General features: G+C 41.5%; 1 protein-coding gene across 1 annotated transcript in view; it reads right to left on the bottom strand.

Moving 5' to 3' along the window:
* LOC126297873 (organic cation transporter protein-like) overlaps positions 1-19,466 on the bottom strand; it is a 475,107-nt gene extending 455,641 nt beyond the window's left edge. Inside the window, exon 1 of the mRNA XM_049989164.1 lies at positions 19,296-19,466. The gene's annotated coding sequence lies outside the window, so the exon portion shown is untranslated. The remainder of the gene's footprint in view (positions 1-19,295) is intronic.
* Positions 19,467-22,350: the final 2,884 nt, after the last annotated feature.

The following is a 22,350-nucleotide window of genomic DNA, read 5'->3' as shown; positions in this document are numbered from 1 at the left end:
TAGTTGGACCTAACGCACGGGACATTTCATTTCGCAACTCGTTAGGGAATTCAATATTCCGAGAGCCAGAATGCAAAGAGTATGTCGAGAATACCAAATTTCTGCCGTTACCTCTCACCACGAAAACGCAGTGGCGCGACGGCCTTCACTTAAAGACCGAGAGCGTTCGCGAAGAGATGTCAGTGCTAACAGAGAAGCAGAAATCAATATGGACCTACGATGAACGTATTCCTTAGGACAGTAGGGTGAAATTTGGCGTTATGGGCTATGGCAACAGACGAGCGAAGAGAGCGCCTGTGCTAACAGCACGACATCGCCTGCAGCGCCTCTTCTGGGCTTGTGACCGTATCGGGTGGGCCCTGGTCAGATCAGTCCTGATTGCTGTTGTACGATTCGAATCTGGTGCAGACTCCACGAGGCCATGGAAACAGGTTGTCAACGAGGCATTGCTCAAGCTGGTGTCGCTCCATGATGGTGTGGGATGTCTTTACATGGAGTGACCCGACCATTGACTGGAGATGGTTATATTCGGCAATTGGAAGACCTTTTGCAGCCATTCGTGGACTTCTGTTACCATACAACGATGTCATGTCACTGGGCCACAGTTGTTCGCGGTTCATGTGAATAATATTCTGGAGAGTTCGGGAGAATGATTTGGTCACCCAGATCGCCCGACATGAATCCCATCTAACGTTTATGGGTCATAATCGAGAGGCCAGTTCGTGCACACACATCCTGCATTAGCAACACTTTCGCAGTTATGGACGGCTATATAGGAGCTCAGTATTTCTACAGGGGACTACCCACGACTCGTTGAGTCCATGCAGTAATCTGTAATAAATGGGCTATCAGATAATGACATGCAGCTCCTTGTTTTATAAATAAATTCTAAGCAGATTATCAAGACTGCTCAATCTGACTACAGGAGAGTAGTCAATCAACCAAAAATTGAGTGTTTTAGAAAACTGCTCAACGATATGAACTGAAAAGATGTTTGTAGTGCTCATGACATGAATGAAAAATATAACACATTCATGAACAATGTCAGTACCATGTTTGAAAACTGTTTTTCTCTAAAAGTACTCAAATTAAACAGAAATCTATAAATGTATCTGTCGACCAAGAATAGCTCCAGTGCCTATGATTTAGCTAAATACAAGGAATATTGTAAAATATTAAAAAAAGTAATACAAGGAATATTGTAAAATATTAAAAAAAAGTAATTCAGACATCTAAAGAAATGCACTACGAGAAGGAGATAGCAATGTCAGGGAACAAAATAAAAACAATATAGGATATAGTGAAAGCGGAGACTGGTAGAACCAGAAAGGAACAGGAGCAAATATCATTAAGGGTAGATGACTTATTAGTAACCGATGGGCATAGTGTGGCAAATCTATTTAACAAGTACTTTATATCCGTTACTGAAACAATGGGATTGTCAGGATCAGTAAATAATGCCCTTGAATATCTGAAACTAGCCTTTACAAATAGCTTCAGTTACATGAATATGTCACTCACTTCACCAAAATAATTAACTTCCATAATAAAATCTTTAAAAACAAAGCATTCTAGTGGTTACGATGAAATATCAGCAAAGTTAATTAAGGCATGTTCTTGTGGGTGTAGTACAATTCTAAGTTACTTGTGTAACCAGTCAATTATAACTGGGACATTTCTTGGCTGGCTAAAATATGCAGATGTTAAGCCTCTATTCAAGAAAGGGGATAAAGAGATACTATCAAACTACAGACCGATTTCGCTTTTGCCAGCATTCTCAAAAATTTTAGAAAAAGTAATGTACTGGCAGCTTCTCAACCATCTGACCACAAATAACATATTATCAAGAACACAGTTTGGATTTCTGAAGGGTTCTGATATCGAGAAGGCTATTTACACCTACAGTGAAAATGTACTTAATTCATTAAATTCCAAATTACAAGCAGCAGGTATTTTCTGTGATTTGTCAAAGGCATTTGATTGTGTGAACCACAACATCCTTTTAAATAAATTAGAATTCTATAGTGTCATGGGCAGTGCTGCAAAATGGTTCAAGTCATACATTGCTAACAGGAAACAAAGGGTGTCAGTGCAAGGTACTAGTGAATTCAGTCATCAGTCATCATCGGAATGGGAAGAAATTACATGTGGTGTCCCACAAGTATCCATATTAGGGCCATTGCTTTTTCTTGTGTACATTAATGATCTCTGATCTGTTACACTGCCAGAAGCAGAGTTCGTTTTGTTTGCAGATGACACAAGTGTTGCAAGAAATAATATTTCGAGTTTAGCTCTAGAAAGATCTGCTAATGATATTTTCATGGATATTAATAGATGGTTTAAAGCCAACTCACTGACATTAAACTTCGAAAAGATTCACTGTATGCAATTCAGAACCCGTAAGAGGTTTCCACCCAGCATATGCATAAAGTACGTAGAAGAGCAGATAGAAGAGGTAGACAATCTTAAATTCCTGGTATTACAACTTGATAATAAATTCAGTTGGGAGGAGCACACCACAGAACGGCAGAAACGCCTTAACAAATCTGTATTTGCAATTCGAGTGTTAACAGACACAGGCGTCATAAAAATGAAAAACCTTGCATACTTTGCCTACTTTCATTCCATAATGTCATATGGTATAATATTTTGGGGTAACTCTTCAAGTCTAACAAAAGCGTATTATTTGTGGAGTAAATTCACGGACGTCCTGTAGAAACCTCTTCAAAGAACTGGGTATACTAACTACTGACTCTCAGTATATTTACTCCTTAATTAAATTTGTCCTAAATAATATATCTCTTTTTCCAACGAACACCTCAGTTCATACATACAACTCCAGGAACAAAAATGATCTGCACAAGGACTTAAAAGCACTTACTTTAGTTCAAAAAGGGGCCCACTACTCAGGAACACCCATCTTCAATAATTTGCCAGCAAACATAAAAAATTTAGTTACAAATAAAGATCAGTTTAAAAGGAGCCCGAAAGACTTACTAGTGGCCAACTCCTTCTACTCCATTGACGAATTTTTAATAGAAACAAATGATGTATCGTACATACCCATATTATTAGTATTGTTATGTCAGCTTACAAAAATGATGTATTGTATATACTCATACTGTTAGTTCTGTTATTTCACCTTAAAAAAAAATGACATGTTCCACATCGACGAGGATCTCCTCAGCACGGATCTATGGAACGAAAGTAATCTAATCTAATCTGCCACATGGGACTGCAGGACTACGCCGGGCAAAATGAGGTCCTACACAATATTAGGAGGTATCCCATGACTTTTGTCACCATAGTGTGAACCATCATTAGGTGAGCCATCTAGAAATATACTACAAACCTCTATGTGTCGTAGAGACAGAATCAGATTAGATACAGCGCGCAAGAGGCATTGAAGCAATAATTCTTCCCGCGATCCAAAGCGAATGGTTCGAAAGAAACTCAAATTAGTGGTACAATGGGAAGTGCCCATGGCCATACACTTCACAGCTGTTTGCAGCGCATAGATACAGATGCCTGCGGTGTGTGTGACAGTAGACTTCCATTACCAGTGAGCAACTCGGGCACCGGGCCTCTGGGAAGAAGGCGCAGTGGACACCTGTTTGAGATTCTCACGGAAAAACTTATGACATGATTTACTTTGTTTGGAAGTTGGGAAAGTGTTGCTTTGGTAATATCCTGTGTAATTTCTTAACTAACCTATATTAACAAGCATTTTATGCGCATACTTATAACGAAACCGCAGCCGTGATTTATGTATTTGAAGAGAAATCACATTATTTTTCTTAAATTTTATGAGCTCTTTTTATGCTCTCAGGAAACAATGTCTGGAATCTTAGTAGACTAAAAAAATCATTAGAACTGTTGAAATTATTTTTCCAATGTGCGGTAGAATTGCTCCCTTGGCCGTAGACGGATTAACTGTAAACAAAGCTGATTACTCTAATTCCTCAGGGAGAACAGAGATATACAGTGTGATCAGAGACAATCTGAAAAGCTTGTAAGGGTGTTTGAGGGTAGGGATGTGCGAAGAAATAATTCTTAAGAAAATAAATTGGACACGTTGCGCCTTTTCCGAGTTAATTAGCACCGAAGTTAGCCAATCAGGCCGTTGCGCGCACAAATTCAAGTGGTCCGCCAGAGTCGGTGTTGCCAAAACGAGATTTTCGTTTGGTTTCCTAAAACCGAACAAGAGAGCCATACAAAAACTGGACATGGGACGATAGCCGAAGGCTCGGCGGCCTCGTGCATTATCATCTACGCCACGGGTGGGCAGCCGTAGTGATCTACTGTTATCGCTGAAACAACCGGTTTTCGGTTATACCGTTTTCTTTCAACGCCAGTTGAACCTGACTGTTAAGCTGCTCAAAATAGCCGGTTTCTTAAGTAACACATTTTCTTTTTTTTATCCCTGTTATTTCCTGTAATAAAAGTCGAAATCGAACAAAAGACTAGAAAATTGTGACTCCCTCAGTTTCAAGATACGTAGGATCAAAATATTAAATTAAATAGGCAAATAAAATAAAACACAGTCCGCCACCTGTTCAGTGCTTTCTTTGAAAAGCAATAAGTGGCTGAATACCACAAAAGATCACTAGTATCTTCCTATTGATTCTAATTTTTTGAAACTCTGCTCAAAAATCAAGTTGGAATTTCGAATAGTCGGCGCTAAAGAGTGAAAACTGAAGTTGAAGACCTATTTTTCGTGTTTATGTTCGTTTTCAAGGGCTACAAGCAGATGAAGGTGGACACAGGCAGCAGAGCAGCTACTTTCCCTTTTTTATTGTAAACTGTGAGGGACTGGGTAAGTTTTAAGTATTCTTTTTACATGATGCTGCAATTTTGTTGTGGCTCCTCTCGCTTTTAATCTTTTAAAGCAAATGGAGCAGTGTACGTCATTGATAGCAAACTTCGTGAAATATTTCCTGAGTAAGGCTGATACCATTCTGTAATGCAAATTATATCCGATGACAACAGCGAGAACCCACCGCACATTTGTGGGGTAGCCGCTCGGTCTATGGCGCCTTGTCACGGTCCATGCGGCTCTCCCCGTCGGAGGTTCGAATCCTCCTTCGGGCGTGGGTGTGTTTGTTGTCCGTAGCGTACGTTAATTTAAGTTAGATTAAGTAGTGTGTAGGCTTAGGGACCGATGACCTCAGTAGTTTGGTCCCATAAGATCTTACCACAAATTTCCAAATTTTTCCACCGCACATACCAGATGGGGCAAGTCCTATACACAGCATGTACACGAATACCAGATAACAGGCAATGCCACGTGGAAACAGATACATTACTGTCTCAACAATGCTGTATCAATTCTTATGTCATGTGTTTGTTGTTCGTTTCTGTCGGCATTGTTATTAAAATAGAACTGATTGATTTTCCCATTTGTCTATAATAACTTAGTATTTCAAATAAATGAAAATATTTTTCAAATAAAAATTGCTATTTTTAGCACTTCTGCTATTGCTAATTGAAATTGCGAATTTTACTCGGTTATAAGTAAAAAACAAAAATCACCTGATATAAACAAAAACAAACGAATATAGAAAAATACCGGCTATTCAGAGCTAAAATACCGGTATCGGTTTTAAGCGGTCGGTTTTTCCCATTGCTAGGCAACCTGCGCCCCGCAGGCCAGCACGTGATTGATTGCAATCCGGCCTCTGGTGAGAGAGAGCGGGGTGGGCGGTTGCACTCCTTCCGGGGCACATTTTAGGGTACAGCTATACAGCTCGGCCATTGCATACAGTGCTAACAACATACAATTCGTGCCTGTCACCCGTGATAGTAGAAATGTCACGCGGAAGTTATGGGGCCCTCAAACGTTCAATATTATTGTCAATATTTGAGTATAAGGACCATATGAGGGAGATTACTATATTGTCCGTACTAGAAATATTACAAAGATTATTGATGCCATCCAAAATATTCTCGCTGTTATCAAAATGTAATGAGCGTGTCAGGGCGAGTATTATTCGTTTGACATTTCGCCGCTCTGTAGTTCGCATCTTTCCAGTTCCGCTTCTGTATGCTAGGTTCAAGCGATTTAGATTTTCGAAGTTTTTATAATGAGCAAAGAATTGATGGCTTAATGTATTTAGTGTTACAGGAACAATCCGTGTTCGCAGCTCGTGGTCGTGCGGTAGCGTTCTCGCTTCCCACGCCCGGGTTCGATTCCCGGCGGGGTCAGGGATTTTCTCTGCCTCGTGATGACTGGATGTTGTGTGATGTCCTTAGGTTAGTTAGGTTTAAGTAGTTGTAAGTTCTAGGGGACTGATGACCATAGATGTTAAGTCCCATAGTGCTCAGTGCCATTTTAAACAATCCGTGACTGTGAGACCACTCATCAAAAATACTTTCAGACAAACAATTAAACATGCTTGCTAATAGTATTAGCAGATCTTAACACGTTAAATTTCAAACACTGCAAAGACGTGCCTGTGGCCAAAAAAGTGAAGATACTCTGCATAGATTGTCTACTGGGATTCCTTTCTCACTCTCGTATTTTGTTTTACTGTTCTTTCTCGAATTATCATAAGTAGATAATATTTGTTGTCTGTTGTGAGCTACTAGGAAATGTGTATGAATGCCTAAGGGGCCAAACTGCTGAGGTCATCGGTCGCTAGACTTACACACTTCCTAAACTAACTTACGCTAAGAACAACGCACACGGTGATGCCCGAGGGAGGACTCGGAGAGGAAGCGCACACAGACATGGTACCTCTAACCGCCCGATCACACAGCGCGGCTGCTATTACAACTCTGCAGCTGTTCAAACTGAAACTAATGAATTTACTGCAACCAGATACCTTTATAGCCGGCTATTTTTCTCTGACGACGTTTCAAGATGCCTGGCATCCCATTTTAGATATTTATATTTATTTATCTGTAGTGAACATTATTCCTTCACTGCCGGCGTTGCAGAATTTTGCACAGAAAGTTTTTAAGATATCTACTGTAAAAATTAGTGGGTAAAGAAACAATGTTCACGACGCATAAATAAATGTCCACATTTGGAGCTGAGGTGAATATATAATGAATATACTCTGATAACTCCCGTTTTGAGGCATAATTTGTTGGTGCGGCGTGTTGGGAAAGGGACACCATTCGTATCGATTCGTTGCCCCGTGTCCATTTAACGTCACGGACGCTACAGTTTTGACTTTAGGCGGCCAGCGAGCTTAAGTAAGTACGTGTATCAGGCCCGCGGGTCACAACAGGTTGCCCACGTCTCATCTGTGCTATAACAACTTACACAAACACACAGTAGCCTGATTGGCTAACTTCAGTACTAATGAACTCGGAAACAATTGTCCCTCAGCACAACCTACACTAAAACACCCTTACAAGTTTTCCAGACTATTTCTGACCACCATGTAGAAATACAGGGTGGTCCATTGATCGTGACCGGGCCAAATATCTCACGAAATAAGCTTCAAACGAAAACACTACAGAGAACGAAACTTGTCTACCTTCAAGGGGAAACTAGATGGCGCTACGGTTGGCCCGCTAGATGGCTATGCCATAGGTCAAACGGATGTCAACTGCGTTTTTTTTTTAATAGGAACCCCCATTTTTTATTACATATTCGTGTAGTACGTAAAGAAATATGAATGTTTTTGTTGGACCACTTTTTTCGCTTTGTGATAGATGGCGCTGTAATAGTCACATACATATGGCTCACAATTCTAGACGAACATTTTGTAACAGGCAGGTTTTTTAAATTAAAATACAGAACGTAGGTACGTTTGAACATTTTATTCCGGTTGTTACAATGTGATACATGTACCTCTGTGAACTTATCATTTCTGGGAACGCATGCTGTTACAGCGTGATTGCCTGTAAATACCACATTAATGCAATAAATGCTCAAAATGATGTCAGTCAACCTCAATACATTTGGCAATACGTATAACGACATTCCTCTCAACAGCGAGTAGTTCGCCTTCCGTAATGTTCGCACATGCATTGACAGTGCGCTGACGCATGGTGTCAGACGTTGTCGGTGGATCACGATAGCAAATATCCTTTAACTTTCCCGACAGAAAGAAATCCGGAGACGTCAGATCCGGTGAACGTGCTTCGACGACCAATCCACCTGTCACAAAATATGCTATTCAATACCGCTTCAACCGCAAGCGAGCTATGTGCCGGACATCCATCATGTTGGAAGTGCATCGCCATTCTGTCATGGAGTAAAACATCTTGTAGTAACGTCGGTAGAACATTACGTAGGAAATCAGCATACATTGCACCATTTAGATTGCCATCGATAAAATGGGGGACAATTATCCTTCCTCCCATAATGCTGCACCATACATTAACCCGCCAAGGTCGCTGATGTTCCACTTGTCGCAGCCATCGTGGATTTTCCGTTGCCCAATAGTGCATATATGCCGGTTTACGTTACCGCTCTTGGAGAATGACGCTTCGTCGCTAAATAGAACGCGTGCAAAAAATCTGTCATCGTCCCGTAATGTCTCTTGTGCCCAGTGGCAGAACTGTACACGACGTCCACAGTCGTCGCCATGCAATTCCTGGTGCACAGAAGTATGGTACGGGTGCAATCTATGTTGATGTAGCATCCTCAACACCGAAGTTTTTGAGATTCCCGATTATCGCGCAATTTGTCTGCTACTGATGTGCAGATTAGCCGCGACAGCAGCTAAAACACCTACTTCTGCATCATCATTTGTTGCAGGTCGTGGTTGACGTTTCACGTGTGGCTGAACACTTCCTGTTTCCTTAAATATCGTAACTATCTGGAGAACGGTCCGGACACTTGGATGATGTCGTCCAGGATACCGAGCAGCATACATAGCACACGCCCGTTGGGCATTTTGATCACAATAGCGATACATCAACACGACATCAACCTTTTCCGCAATTGGTAAACGGTCCATTTTAACACTGGTAATGTATCACGAAGCAAATAACGTCCGCACTGGCGGAATGTTACGTGATACTACGTACTTATACGTTTGTGACTATTACAGCGCCATCTATCACAAAGCGAAAAAAGTGGTCCAACTAAAACATTCATATTTATTTACGTACTACACGAATACGTAATAAAAAATGGGGGTTCCTATTTTAAAAAATGCAGTTGATATCCGTTTGACCTATGGCAGCGTCATCTAGCGGGCCAATCATGGCGCCATCTGGTTTCTCCCTTCAAGCTAGACGAGTTTCGTTCTTTGTAGTCTTTTCGTTTGATGCTAATTTCGTGAGATATTTGTCCCGGTCACTATTAATGGACCACCCTGTATATGCAGGTCTAGCAGCTGCCAAATTAACACTTTACAGTTATACGAAACTCCTAAGAAATAAAAATAATCTTTCATAAGTAAATTGAAAACTAGTTTTTATTAATGTGCTATAATGTAGGTATAATTGTATGGATGTGAAGCACTAAAGTTTAGGAAAGACGAGCGTAAGCTTTTAACATTCGCAAAAGAAATACTTCACGAAAGAAATTTCAGACTTTTGTTGCACTGGGGCACTGAAATAACTCAGGGCATGTCCGAAAGAAAGAACATATCATATTTAATGGAATATTTAAAAAATACTCTGGACCTTTAATCTGTAGAGATATTAGAGAATGTAGGATTGGAAAAAAATGAACTACGTGAATTGGACAAAGTCCCTAAAGTCGTCACGGGGTCTAAGAAAATAAGATGCAGCTGAGCTGTCAGAGTTACAATGCTGGAGGGTCGGCAGTACAGCATTTTCTCGAAAAGTACACTAGTCTACAAAACTTAAGGACGAAAGAAACTTTCGCAAGATGTGTCACTGCCAAATAACATAGTTCGACAAAACTGGGTCCATACATAGAAATCACCACTACAGTATTGTACTGATATATATATTGAGACGAACAGAAATGACGCTTTTATTCGAAGACGTCAGTAACATCGAAGTTAACAACGGTTTTTGATTGTCCCCGGGACACTACAAACGACAGGAAATGGTCGTTAATAGGGAGGGTGGTCACCGCGGACATCAAGGCACGCTCTGCAACGTAGAACCAGGTTGGCCGCAATGCAGATCAGCAGTTGTTGTGGTAGGGTGTTCCACTCCTCCAGCAGCGTGGTTCATGGTCGCTGGACGTGCTTCAGTGTGCCTCCCACAATGGAGAATGGGCAGGCCAGCCCACATCGCTTCGTTCCAAAAGTCCTCGAGTTCAGTACAACCATGCGTCATTATGCCTCACAACACCGTAACACTTGCACCAAAACAGCCATGTTCCATGCTGTTCCTGGGTGCATTACGTGTTCCCACCTCTGGCCATATGAGGCTACGTCCAGCACTGTCAATCATGTTTGTTATGGTGTGTGGAGGCATACTGACCAAGTCTTTGCACACGGTACACTCATCGTGGACTCCTTCCACATATGCATCTTTTCGAGAGTGCATTTAGCCCTGATTTCATTTTTATGGAAGGCAATGCTGACAGCAGGTGGAGAAGCTCTCGGAACGAGAGGATATTTGGCGAATGGTCTTTCACTTAAATCGCATCGAAAGCATGTGTGGTACGTGTTGGGGAAACACGCTGAAGCACGGCCATGCGCACCAACGACCATTGAGGTGGTGGAACGCCCTATCACAAAACTGCTGACCTGCATTGTGGATAGCAAGGAAGAACGTTGCATTGCATTGCCGTCCGTGGCGATCACACACCCTATTTTGTCTTTTGTAATATTCGAGGGACCGTCATAAATTGTAGTGACTTCAAAGTAATTATTGTCTTTGAATACGTCATTTCTATTCGTCTCATTGCGTATCTTCTGTACTGTATCTTAGCGCTTCTTGCTGTGCACGGTCCAAGTTTCATCGAGCTATATTACTCGGCAGTGAAACATGCGAAAATTAATTTCACCTTTAAGTTTCACACACCAGTGTATATGGATCACGAGGAAGAGGAGGCCCCAGAAGCAGGTGGCGAGACATCCAGGATGACATAGCGAGGATCAGTAGCACCATCGAACAGACAACCGACACGTTAGATAGATTGAAATGAGTGATACTTATGGGGAGGCATATGGTCGATAAAGCACGTACTTTGTAAAAGCAATAGTAAAAAAACTATTTTTCACTGCAGAAGTCGCTTTTAAGGGCTTAATACAAAGATAACAATCTTAGAAATACCACCTAACCTTCGTTTCAGGGTCTGATAATCCACTTTCGGGGAACTGCTTCCTATGTATTGGCAACTTCTTTCAGTTGTTTGTAGATAACAGATAGCATAAACTACAGTGTGCACGCAGAATGTGAAACAAATACTTCTTTCGGTCATTCCACGTCAACTCATCTAGCACTGTTCTATAAAACTCTCTTATCTGGGTTTATGAGAAAGACACAGACTGTACCGCAAAAAGTGTATTTGATTATGCATTATTGCCCGAGATTTAACAGCTCAAATTCGCTGGAAATTCACGTTTGCTCTGTGCAAAGTCGCGCACGGATTCAGATGACTATATCTCGGCCAGTATTGCTTCGACTAACGTTAAGCTTTACCAATCTCCATTGGGTATAACTGTGAATATTCACACAAAAGTTCATCGGAATCCGTGACGATCGAGCAGGAACATGTTCCGAAATTAGACGGTTTCACTCCTTTATAACATACGTGTGGTGTTTGGATCGACGTACTGTATTAGTAAAACCGTGGTGTTGTAATACGGTAGATCTGTTTTTAAAACTCTAGATCTACGTACATACTACGCAAGGCACCGTACGATACGTGGCCGAGGGTATGTTGAACCACTGCTAGTCATTCCACTTGCAAATAGGGCGAGGGGAAAACGACTGCCTATATTCCTCCATATGAGCCCTAATTTGTTTTAGCTTACGTTCACGATCTTTACGCGAAATGTACGTTGCGGCATTAGAATCGTTGTACAGTCAGCTTCAAATGCCGGTTCTCTAAATTTGTCAATAGCGTTCTTCGAAAAGAACGTCGCCTTCCCTTTAGGGATTCCCATTTGAGTTCCCGAAGCTACTCCACAATACTTGGGTGTCGGCAACGAAGAACGGACCGCACTTGTGTCCCATATGCGGAACAACACTTTCCAAAAACCGAAGTCGACCATTCGCCTTCCCTGACACCGTCCTTACGCATTCGGTCAATTTCGTATCGCTCTGCAGAGGCTTCATCGACCTCACTGTGTCAAGCATGACACTACTAATGCTGTACTCGAACGTTACAGAATTTTTCCTACTTTCCCGCATCAGCTTATATTTTTGTGCATTTAGAGCTAGCTACCATTCGTCACACGTCACCTTGCGTCCTCCTGCAGTCACGCAACGACGACGCCTTCCTGTACACGACAGCATCATCAGCAAACAGTCGCAGATTGCTGCTCCTCCCGTCCATCAGGCCATTTATGAATACAGAGATTAACAACGGCTCTGTCACACTTTCCTAAGGCACGAACACTCGCCGCCGAGGACAACGTACTGGCTTCTATTACTTAAGAGATCTTCGAACCACTATCATATCTGGGAACTTATTCCGTATGTTCGCAGCTTCGCTAACAGCCTGCAGCGGGGCATGGTGTGAAACGCTTTCCGGAAATGTAGGAGCCGCGCGGCGTGGTCGCTCGCCATGTCACGGATTGCGCGGCCCCGCCAGACGTTTGAGTCCTCCCTCGGGCATGTGTGTGTGTGAGTCTAGGGACCGATGACCTCAGCAGTTTGGCCCCTTACGAATTCACACACACATTTGAACATTTTGAAATCTAGGACAATGGGATCTGCCTGTTGCCCTTCATCCATAGTTCGCAGGATGTAACACGAGAAAAGGGCAAACTGAGTTTCGCCCGAGCGATGTTTTGTAAAACCGTGCTGATTTGTGAACAGGAGCTTTTCCGTCTCAAAGAATTTTATTTTATTCGAAATGAGAATATATTCAAGAATTGTGCAGCAAAACGATTTTAAGGATAATGTCTGTAATTTTGGGGGCCTGTTCTTTTACGTAGCTTGGGACTTTGCGCTTGGCGGGAGTTTCGCGATAAATGTAAGCTACGTAAGGGGCCAATACCGTAGTGCACTCTTTGTAAACTCTGACTGTGAATCCATCGGGACCTGACAACTTATATGTTTTCAACTCTATTCACCTATTACTATGTCCTTCCTACGGGAGTTTGTGCAATGGCCAAGCGACAGTATGTTTATATTATCCTCCTGCGTGAACAATTTCTTAAATGTTAATTTTAAAATCGAGCTATTAAGCTAATCTTATTTCTGTCTGTTGTCATGTCCCTGAATTACTTCAAATTCGAAGGTAGATCCTTTGTCAAAACTTCCCCAAAAAGTTCCCAATCCTGAACTCTGTTTTTAATGACTTCGTTGTTAAAACCAATTTAACTATCACGTTTTAACTTTCAGGATCAAATTGTAACTGATGTAATTGGGAAAAGTCTGCTCTTTTATAATCTCGCTGTGCTGTAGGAAGCTGACTTGGTAATGCTCGCAGGTAGGATATCTTTGTTGCACATCGGCAGCAAAGCTCTCGACTCAGCAATGCGGGTCCAATACACAAGAGTGACCGTTTGAAGTAGCTGAGTTGTTGGCGAGACAAAGGGCAGCGTGTGGATAGGAAGGTCACTGGTCGCAGTGGGACAAGAATGCACAGCTTTGATGAAGGAGCGATGTCGGCAGTTATGGACAAACCGTGGGAAACAAATCCGGATCTTGATCGGACGGGGATTCGAACCCTTCTCGTCCTAAAAGCGTCCTCCTAAAGAATAAACTGCGGTGCTTGGGAGGCTGCTACAAAACTACAGGTCGTGTATGATAAAATATTCGCGGACCATCTATCTGTACCGTCCTGGTTTGCAGGATCCGTCGAGGGTCGACATGTTTTAAGAGATTATTGGTATGTTTTCCTGATCAGCACAGGAATGTGACGTGTCACACAATATTAGTGACAACCGTAAAGCATTTACAAAAATAAAAAAAAGTTTATTGCGTTCTACGACCACCCTTAAGATTCGTGAAAGAGACTTCAGTGACGAATCTAAGATCGTACTGCTTCCCTGACGTCCCGCACAATGACAACAAAGATAAAATTTTAGTCATTAGGGCATATATCTGGGTCGGGAAACAGTCTTTGTTTTTAACTGTCCTTCACGAAAGTTCTAAGAAAAGACCAAATACTGGCGTAACTCTGTACCTTCTGCAGTAGTTTGCATGACAAACGAAGGGGCGCTGAGATGCTAATTTTTTTATTTACGCCTAGCGCTAACTGTGAATATGGGCAGAGTATATGAGCCAAATTTTCCATTGATTTCATATTAGCACTGCAACCTCATAATAAGCGCATTTAGGCAGATTGGCACCCATTCTCCCCTCACAAGTAGCAGTTACTTCTGCAAAATATCTGGGAGTATGCGTGCGGCACGATTTGAAGTGGAATGATCATATAAAATTAATTGTTGGTACGGCGGGTACCAGGTTGAGATTCATTGGGAGAGTCCTTAGAAAATGTAGTCCATCAACAAAGGAGGTGGCTTACAAAACACTCGTTCAACCTATAGTTGAGTATTGCTCATCAGTGTGGGATCCGTAACACATAGGGTTGACGGAGGAGATAGAGAAGATACAAAGAAGAGCGGCGCATTTCGTCACAAGGTTATTTGGTAACGGTGATAGCGTTACGGAGATTTTTAACAAACTCAAGTGGCAGACTCTGGAAGAGAGGCGCTCTGCATCGCGGTGTAGCTTGCTGTCCAGGTTTCGAGAGGGTGCATTTCTGGATGAGGTATCGAATATATTGCTTCCCCCTACTTATACCTCCCGAGGAGATCACGAATGTAAAATTAGAGATTCCAGCGCGCACGGAGGCTTTCAGACAGTCGTTCTTCCCGCGAACCATACGCGACTGGAACAGGAAAGGGATGTAATGACAGTGGCACATAAAGTGCCCTCCGCCACACACCGTTGGGTGGCTTGCGGAGTATAAATGTAGATAACTGGCTAGTTACGTGACATACTCTGGCTCGTAATTAAATTAGCCAATGAAACACCCAACGCCCTAATGAGAAGCGAGTAAGTCGTGCACGTGTCGCCAGCTACTGGTAAGTTTGCGTCATTACTTTCCGTGCGCTGGATAATATACTTCTCGGAATAGTGTTATGTGGTTACACGGACGAATACTCAACGCCAGTAAAACAGAATTTTCAGTGCGCCATTGAGACAGTTGTGGACCCGCCCACATGTTGTGCAGATTGTTTCGACTACGCTGCAAAAGATTCGCTGAGAAGGCCTTACACATCCTAATCTCTCCCCATGCGATTTTCACATTTTTGAAGCCCTGGACAAAGACGTTAGTGCCCGTCGATGTGCATCAAAAAGATGTGCATGCCTGGGTACAAACATGGTTCCGTCAACAACCGAAAACATTTTTGAATGAAGACATTGACTGTCTTGTCTCAGAGTGGGATATAATGCATTAAGGGTTCTGGCGACTACTTTTGAAATAATAAACAGTTTACTTAATTTTGTTTCTATCTCTCGTTTTCATTTGACTGCCACTTATATTATGGACTATGTTATTCATGTAGTGCCGCAAAAAGTATTCTTCAAAATTGTACGTAAACTTCAAATATTAATTAACAGCTGCGCTGAAAACAGACGAAGGTTCGTGAAAAGGATCAGTGTTATATACATCTAACCCACTGTGCTTGCTTGAAGGAAATACAGTTGTTCTGTGCTTAGAGAGTTGCACGATAGACTGTATCGTTTATACTTCAGACATCACCAAGGCCAACCTATCATAATCGCAACTGGATAATTATTGCTACCAGTATACTGCACGGGTACAGAGAGGAAGTTCGGAACCAGCATTTTACTGCTAATGCAATTCCATCCGAATTGGATAGGTGGTTAACTCGCACTCGGGGGAGGCGGGGGGGGGGGGGGGGGAGGGAGGGTTCGGTGGGGGGGGGGGGTCTAGTGACGGAGTTCAAATATTCGATTGGTGTGTCAGACTTATGTTTTCCTTGGTTTTCAGAAATTGCTTAAGATGAATACCAAAGTGGATGTCATGAAAAGAATGCTGTCAATATCCTTTCCCATGCTTGTCCGATGCGAGTGTGTGCTGCATCTCTATACTGAGAAACAACTCTCTTCTACTGCAAGGTCTTTGCTTTCCATGTTTTGGTAGTAAGTGGTATGGACAAAACAAGAAAAAACTGTCTAGTGAACATAGGTCCTGAAATGCATACCACGTTTGTATGTTGTGTGTGTGTGTGGGGGGGGGGGGGGGGGCAGGGGAAGTTATTAACTCGCTTCAGTCATAGAAGCCAATAATTGTTAATGATCGAATATAAGCACAGTTACCGTGAACTTAAATTCACAGTAATATCTGCATTTCAGACCTGACTGTCTTAAGAGATTGGTACAAATCATACTTCAGTTGCGAGGACATCACCTAGTCCACACCATGCAGCTCTCGGCTGCTTCTATTACGGTTGCATCAGTACCTAAAAACTCTTAATGCTGTTTGGGAATAAGTGTTGCGGGCGAAGTCCTGCATTCGCAACGGCAACTATGCAATAACGCAATTGTTTGATACAGAAAACATGTTGGTATTATAAACAAGGTACTGGTATTAGTTACCTTTAAAATTACGTAAAACGACGAATGAAAGAGTAAAGTTGTACAGGTTACCAAGGATTACTGGGTGTATAAATAACCTATAAAATGTGACAAAACTAATTTTCTTGTCATTATTCAGGCTCGTCAGACACAACAGCAACGTCAGTTACTAGCTGATAGAAAGATGTAATTTAACTGCGATAAAAATGAAGTGCTAACTTCATGTACCTCATGTATCTGAAAAACCAATCATTTGGTCCGTAATTATCTGGTGGTATATTACCAGTTGATAACGGTCAGAGATTTACTCAGTACAAGCACATATTTTAATTTATTTAAAATGTGAAATTCACAATTAGTGTATATAGCGAAGGATGACAAAAGCCAGGTTAACAGAAACTTACTAGATTGATTTATTGATATTTCCACAAATCGTCGCTAGATGCGGAGCGCGGAAAGTTGGTACAATTTCGCTTGTATCTGGTTGTTATGTCACAAACTAATGAAAGCGCGGTGGCTTAATTTCAGCAAAATTGCACCTTAACATTTCTATAAGCGACACTTCAAATTTTTCTCCAAAGTATTGTATTTTATAAAACCAAAAACAGCGTCGAAACGTTATACACATAGATACCATATGATCTCCCGTGAGAGAACACTTTATTAAGAAATTACCTTTACATTCAAACCACGCGCCGGCTTTTGGGAGCTATATCGGTATCTATGGAACGCACCAGGGAAAACCGAAAGAGGATTAAAACTAAATCAGTATAACGGTAGAGCTTTTGCAGTCCCTGTAAACACAGTAGCCTGATGATGGCTTAGTTAAAATTCGGATCGTATTCTGCCTACTTCCCGAACTACATATATGCCAAAAAAGTCCAAGGCGTTTTTGGCCACGTTTTGTCTCTACCGGAACATAACGTGTTGTGGATTATGCGAACAACGGTTTTCTTCGAATTACAGCGGAGAAGTTTGGATGCGGCTGTTATTCTTTTCTCCCTCTCTCGTTAACAAAATTATATAAGAATGTAAATGTGCGTCAATTCTTAAAATGTAGTTATCCCGTCTACAGTGACATGTATGCCAAACTAGAACATTTTAATCTAGCCAATAATCGCTTTACATTTGCAAAATTTCTTTTGTCGTATTACTACGAAACAGTACCAACGAGATGGAAGACAAGGCCCACATCTGCAGGAACAAGGACGTGGGATGAACCCTTCAGTCAGCGGTCACGAGCTGTTGCAATGTTGTTTACACCATACTTTAATTCCGTCAGTTGAGTTTCTAAGGAGCAGAGTAATTATAGCCGAAACACGATATCCACTCTGTTGCTCTATGAAACAGAGCCGGAGTTATTCGAAATTCAGGACCACAGACGTGAAACCGTCTAAACTGTGCACAGTGGGCACTACTGCTCGTGTGACGTGAACTTAGCAACCCATACATTTGGCGAAATCTGTTAATTCATGTGCACTATAGGAGTTATGTAGCGTCTCCTATCCTCTCAAATGTTCAAATGGCTCTGAGCACTATGAGACTTAGCATCTGAGGTCATCAGTCCCCTAGAGCTTAGAACTACTTAAACATAACTAACCTAAGGACATCACACACATCCATGCCCGAGGCAGGATTCGAACCTGCGACCGTAGTGCCTATCCTCTCATTTCCCACAGTTAATGTATGTTTAATGAACGCAGTATGCTCCAAAACATTCGTCGGAAGTTTATCTAATATATAATTCAGCTTTTATGAATTTATCTCGTAGGTTTGATTACCTGTAAAAAAAAAAAGTGCCTTAAATATGGACCGTGGACTTCGCTATATATCAGTCTCGTACCACAACTATTATTTCACACTCTCATTCGTTGGTTTCGCCCATTCGCAATCGAACTGTCATCTTCCGGTCAAACCTAGACCTCGGGCTACGTTACAGTTCACTGTTATCGCAACCTCAATTTCGAGAAGGCACAATATCACTCTCCTATAAGCACTGGGCGATGCTTTGGAAGCGTTACCGAAAAAAATATGAAACTTTGAAATAACTGTCACAGGAAGATATGCACAAAGCACGACGACGTCCTCACCGATCCCGTTATTATAATCGGTAACGGGAAGAGGAAAAATTGTTCAAAACCAAACACAAACGTAAATCACGCACTGAAACCAGGAGATCGCAACTTCAGCATCAGATAATATCATTTCACTCTGTCGCGCATACATAAAGTAGAGCGACAACTGAAAGTTTCTGTCGCGTGAAATTTCAGAGCCACTGAGACCATTCAGTTGAAGGAAAGTGCAGGATAAAACTGGCTTACGTTAGTGTTACACAGATCAGTGCGGGAAAAACCTAGGTACCGCAGACAAAAAATTTCCACAATTTAATAATTGTGGCAGTAGTATAACCTGATGACCCTGTCAGGTGATAAATTGGGTGTATACAGCGTGTAAGTAAATCTACTTACTGCCGCAGAAGTTTCCAATATATGTGACTGCAAATTTCGAGCAAGTAACCGCGGCTCTCTCATTAGCAGTGGGAAGTCCGCGAAAAAAAGAAATGAGTCATTGGTGACTGTTTTGCGTGTTCTAGGAAGCGATGGCACTCGCGAAAGAATTTGCTTGGCGCGCGCGTGAGCAGCTGGTGCTGCGCGGCTGGCAACAGCTGCGGTACTTACGCAGGCGCACAGAGTCCGAGTCCGCTGGTTGGCTGGCTGGGCGGCGGCGACACCGCGACACACTACCGCTCCGTCCACGCCGAGCGGCCAGGCCCGTCTGCCTGCTGCCTGCCACAACCCCCACCCGCTAGAGGCGCTACCGTCGCACCCCTCCAACGCGCCGATGGCTGCCAACGTTCCACGCACTAATCTCGTTGCCTTGTTGTCGACCTTACGTTGCCGCGCTTTTCCACTTCTTTGGTCCCTGTCCCATCCTATTAACACGTTTACGGCATAAAATTTGAAATGAAGGATGACTAAAGGAAAGAAACCGCTGCATGTGAGATGATCAGATCTGAGGCCCCATTGTGTCAGTTGGCCTACCTGATAAATTTAAGAGAGCATGTTTTACTTGTTTGTTATCAGTTGCAAAAACTGAAATTTGTTTGCCACTATAAAATTCAGGCAATTGATAAATTAATAAGATGCTCTTGCTAATTTGCAGAAAGATTTTCGTTTTCACAAATATCAATTATCCAAAGCACTTATATATTTTTACTGCATCAATGTCTGTAATATAAACTGAAATTTCTCTAAAAGCTAGTTATATTAGAGAGTATGTGTAATTCATCTGTAGCTACAATAAGAATAGCAGTACACATAACGCACTTTCACAGACAACATTTTTTTTTTGCACATGTGCTTACTTTACTTATTGCTGCTCCATGGATTTTTCATGTAAGCTTTTATTGCCGCTATAATGAAGGATATTTTATACATGCACTAGGATAAGGCAAAAGAAATATTAAGGCCACAAAGATGTATGTCTCTGAGATCATTACGTTTGTAATACAGTAAAAACAAAAATCATTTTTGTATCATACGAGGGACTGGAAACAAAGTAAATTAATATGTGTTCCACTGAATATGTTTCGTCTTCATCTGAAGCACTAAATGTAAATTTGTCTTAAAGAGAAATATTTTCAGGAGTTTCATAGAAAGAAAATTAATTACTGTAGTACAGTGAATGAGGTACATATTCAGCAGTAGTAAACCTGCAGTTTGGTAACAACAGTTCAACGTGATGCTTTGTAATAGTAGCTGTCTTTCTTCCCGTGTCTGTGAAACGTCCCCTTAGAAGAATTATACACGACTGTGCTTAAACTGACACACAATAGTTTTTAGCGCAACGCAATCTGACTTTCAATAATCCCTACAAGGGAATGGCCCTGACTAACATTAACCTATATGTTTCACAAATCACCTACCTCACAAAAATCTTGGTTACTCGAACTACTGCAATACAGCAAGCGCCACTACTGCCAGCTAACTAAAAGATTCAAATTACAGAAGTCACTAACTAATGATAGGCACAGTTAGCAAATGAAAGATTTTAATAGAGAACAAACAATGTATTTACCTTAATAGTCATAATATATATATCAGTTCATGACACCAATTCTTATAAATTTCAAAACTCCGCCATCTCTCTCCCCACGTCCACCACCGCTGGCGGCTCACCTCCAACTGCACAACGCTACGCTCTGTTAGCATCCAGCTGCCGCTGCCCAACACTACAATGGCAGACAACAATGCAAACCAGCCACAGACTGCACACGGCACAGCCAGTGATTTTTATACAGAGCGCTACGTGGCGGCGGCGTTACCAATAAGAAAACCTAAACAGCCTACTTACATAGCCCCCATGCTCCCCACAAAAAAATTTACAAATTGTTTTGGGGCAGTGGCCAATACAGATTTGAATTTTTTTTTCATAATTACAATAACAAAGAAATGAAATGCACACACTTATCGATACAATGTTGGTCAAAAGCTAAAATTTTCTCACAGTCCATAAAGACAGTCCTGATCATTCATCACAGTAAAAATGCAGTGTTTTTTTTTTTTTTTTCAAAGTCTGAGCAATAAAAGAAATTGCACTTGGAAGTAGTGGATTTCTAAGCAGTCTTGAAGAAGTAGTGTTGTCCTTCCAACGAAAGGCAGTGCTGAGTCTTGACATGCAGACAGGTAATGGGCCATAGCAGAGTCAGTCGACATTAAATACTATCGGTAGGTAGGTCATCACAGAGCAAACCCACTGTAGTCCTGGTAGAGATTACTATTGGTGGGCCACCAGAGGTGCAGACCCACTGCAGTCCTTGTAGAAATAATGGTACTGGTGGGTCATCAAAGGTGTAGATCCACTGTAGTCCTTATAGAGATGGCCAGCAGCCATCTGTTTGACTGTGCAGGCGCACAATCACCATTGAAGAGTCTTGCGGATAATATAGCAAGTCCATAACCACCACTTGTGTACTCACAAAAATTGTTTTTGAAATGTCCTTACAACCAGCAATGATGTTATCCAGTCCCTTACTGAATTATTAACACACGTGCAAACACTGTCAGTCCCTACTTCTCACATCTTGTCCATATACTATGACCAACAGAAACGTGTGCAGTGAAATGTAATTTACAAGTTACTTAATTTGACGAACTGCTGTCAATTACAATTTTATAACATAAGAATACAATAGCAAATTTACAAAATACATCTTTAAAGAACATAACAATACAGATAACATTTGTAGTAGTACAGTCTTTACAAAAGAATCGAAATAGCAAATACATCAGTGTTACAAAAATTACGACATAAGTACATACATAAAAGATCAGAATAACTTTTGAAACATCAACTTCACACATGAGCATTAGAACCAAACAGAATAAATAATGTCTAAGCATCTTTACGAAGTAAATAACATGTTACTAATGCAAATTATATTTGAGGATAGCAGTATTCCTCATCATAGTGAATGTAGCTTAGTATTAGACGAGAAAAAATTCTATGAAACAGTACACAGAGACAGGAAGAACACAAATACACAAGAGTACACAAACACATAGTGGGATAACACAAAAGGAAAGGACAGGGTTTGTTTTCAGTGTAACATTTGGTACTACAGTTCAACCCAAAACTTCATTCTGTAGATCTTTCGTCATATCTCAACATTTGTTTCCACCAAAAATATCCTATCCAAGCATGCTTTCTCTATTTTGCTCACATCCTCTTTCA

The sequence above is a fragment of the Schistocerca gregaria genome, chromosome X (assembly GCF_023897955.1).
Source record: "Schistocerca gregaria isolate iqSchGreg1 chromosome X, iqSchGreg1.2, whole genome shotgun sequence".
Lineage (NCBI taxonomy): Eukaryota > Metazoa > Arthropoda > Insecta > Orthoptera > Acrididae > Schistocerca > Schistocerca gregaria.
This window is presented reverse-complemented; position numbering and strand designations above follow the sequence as displayed.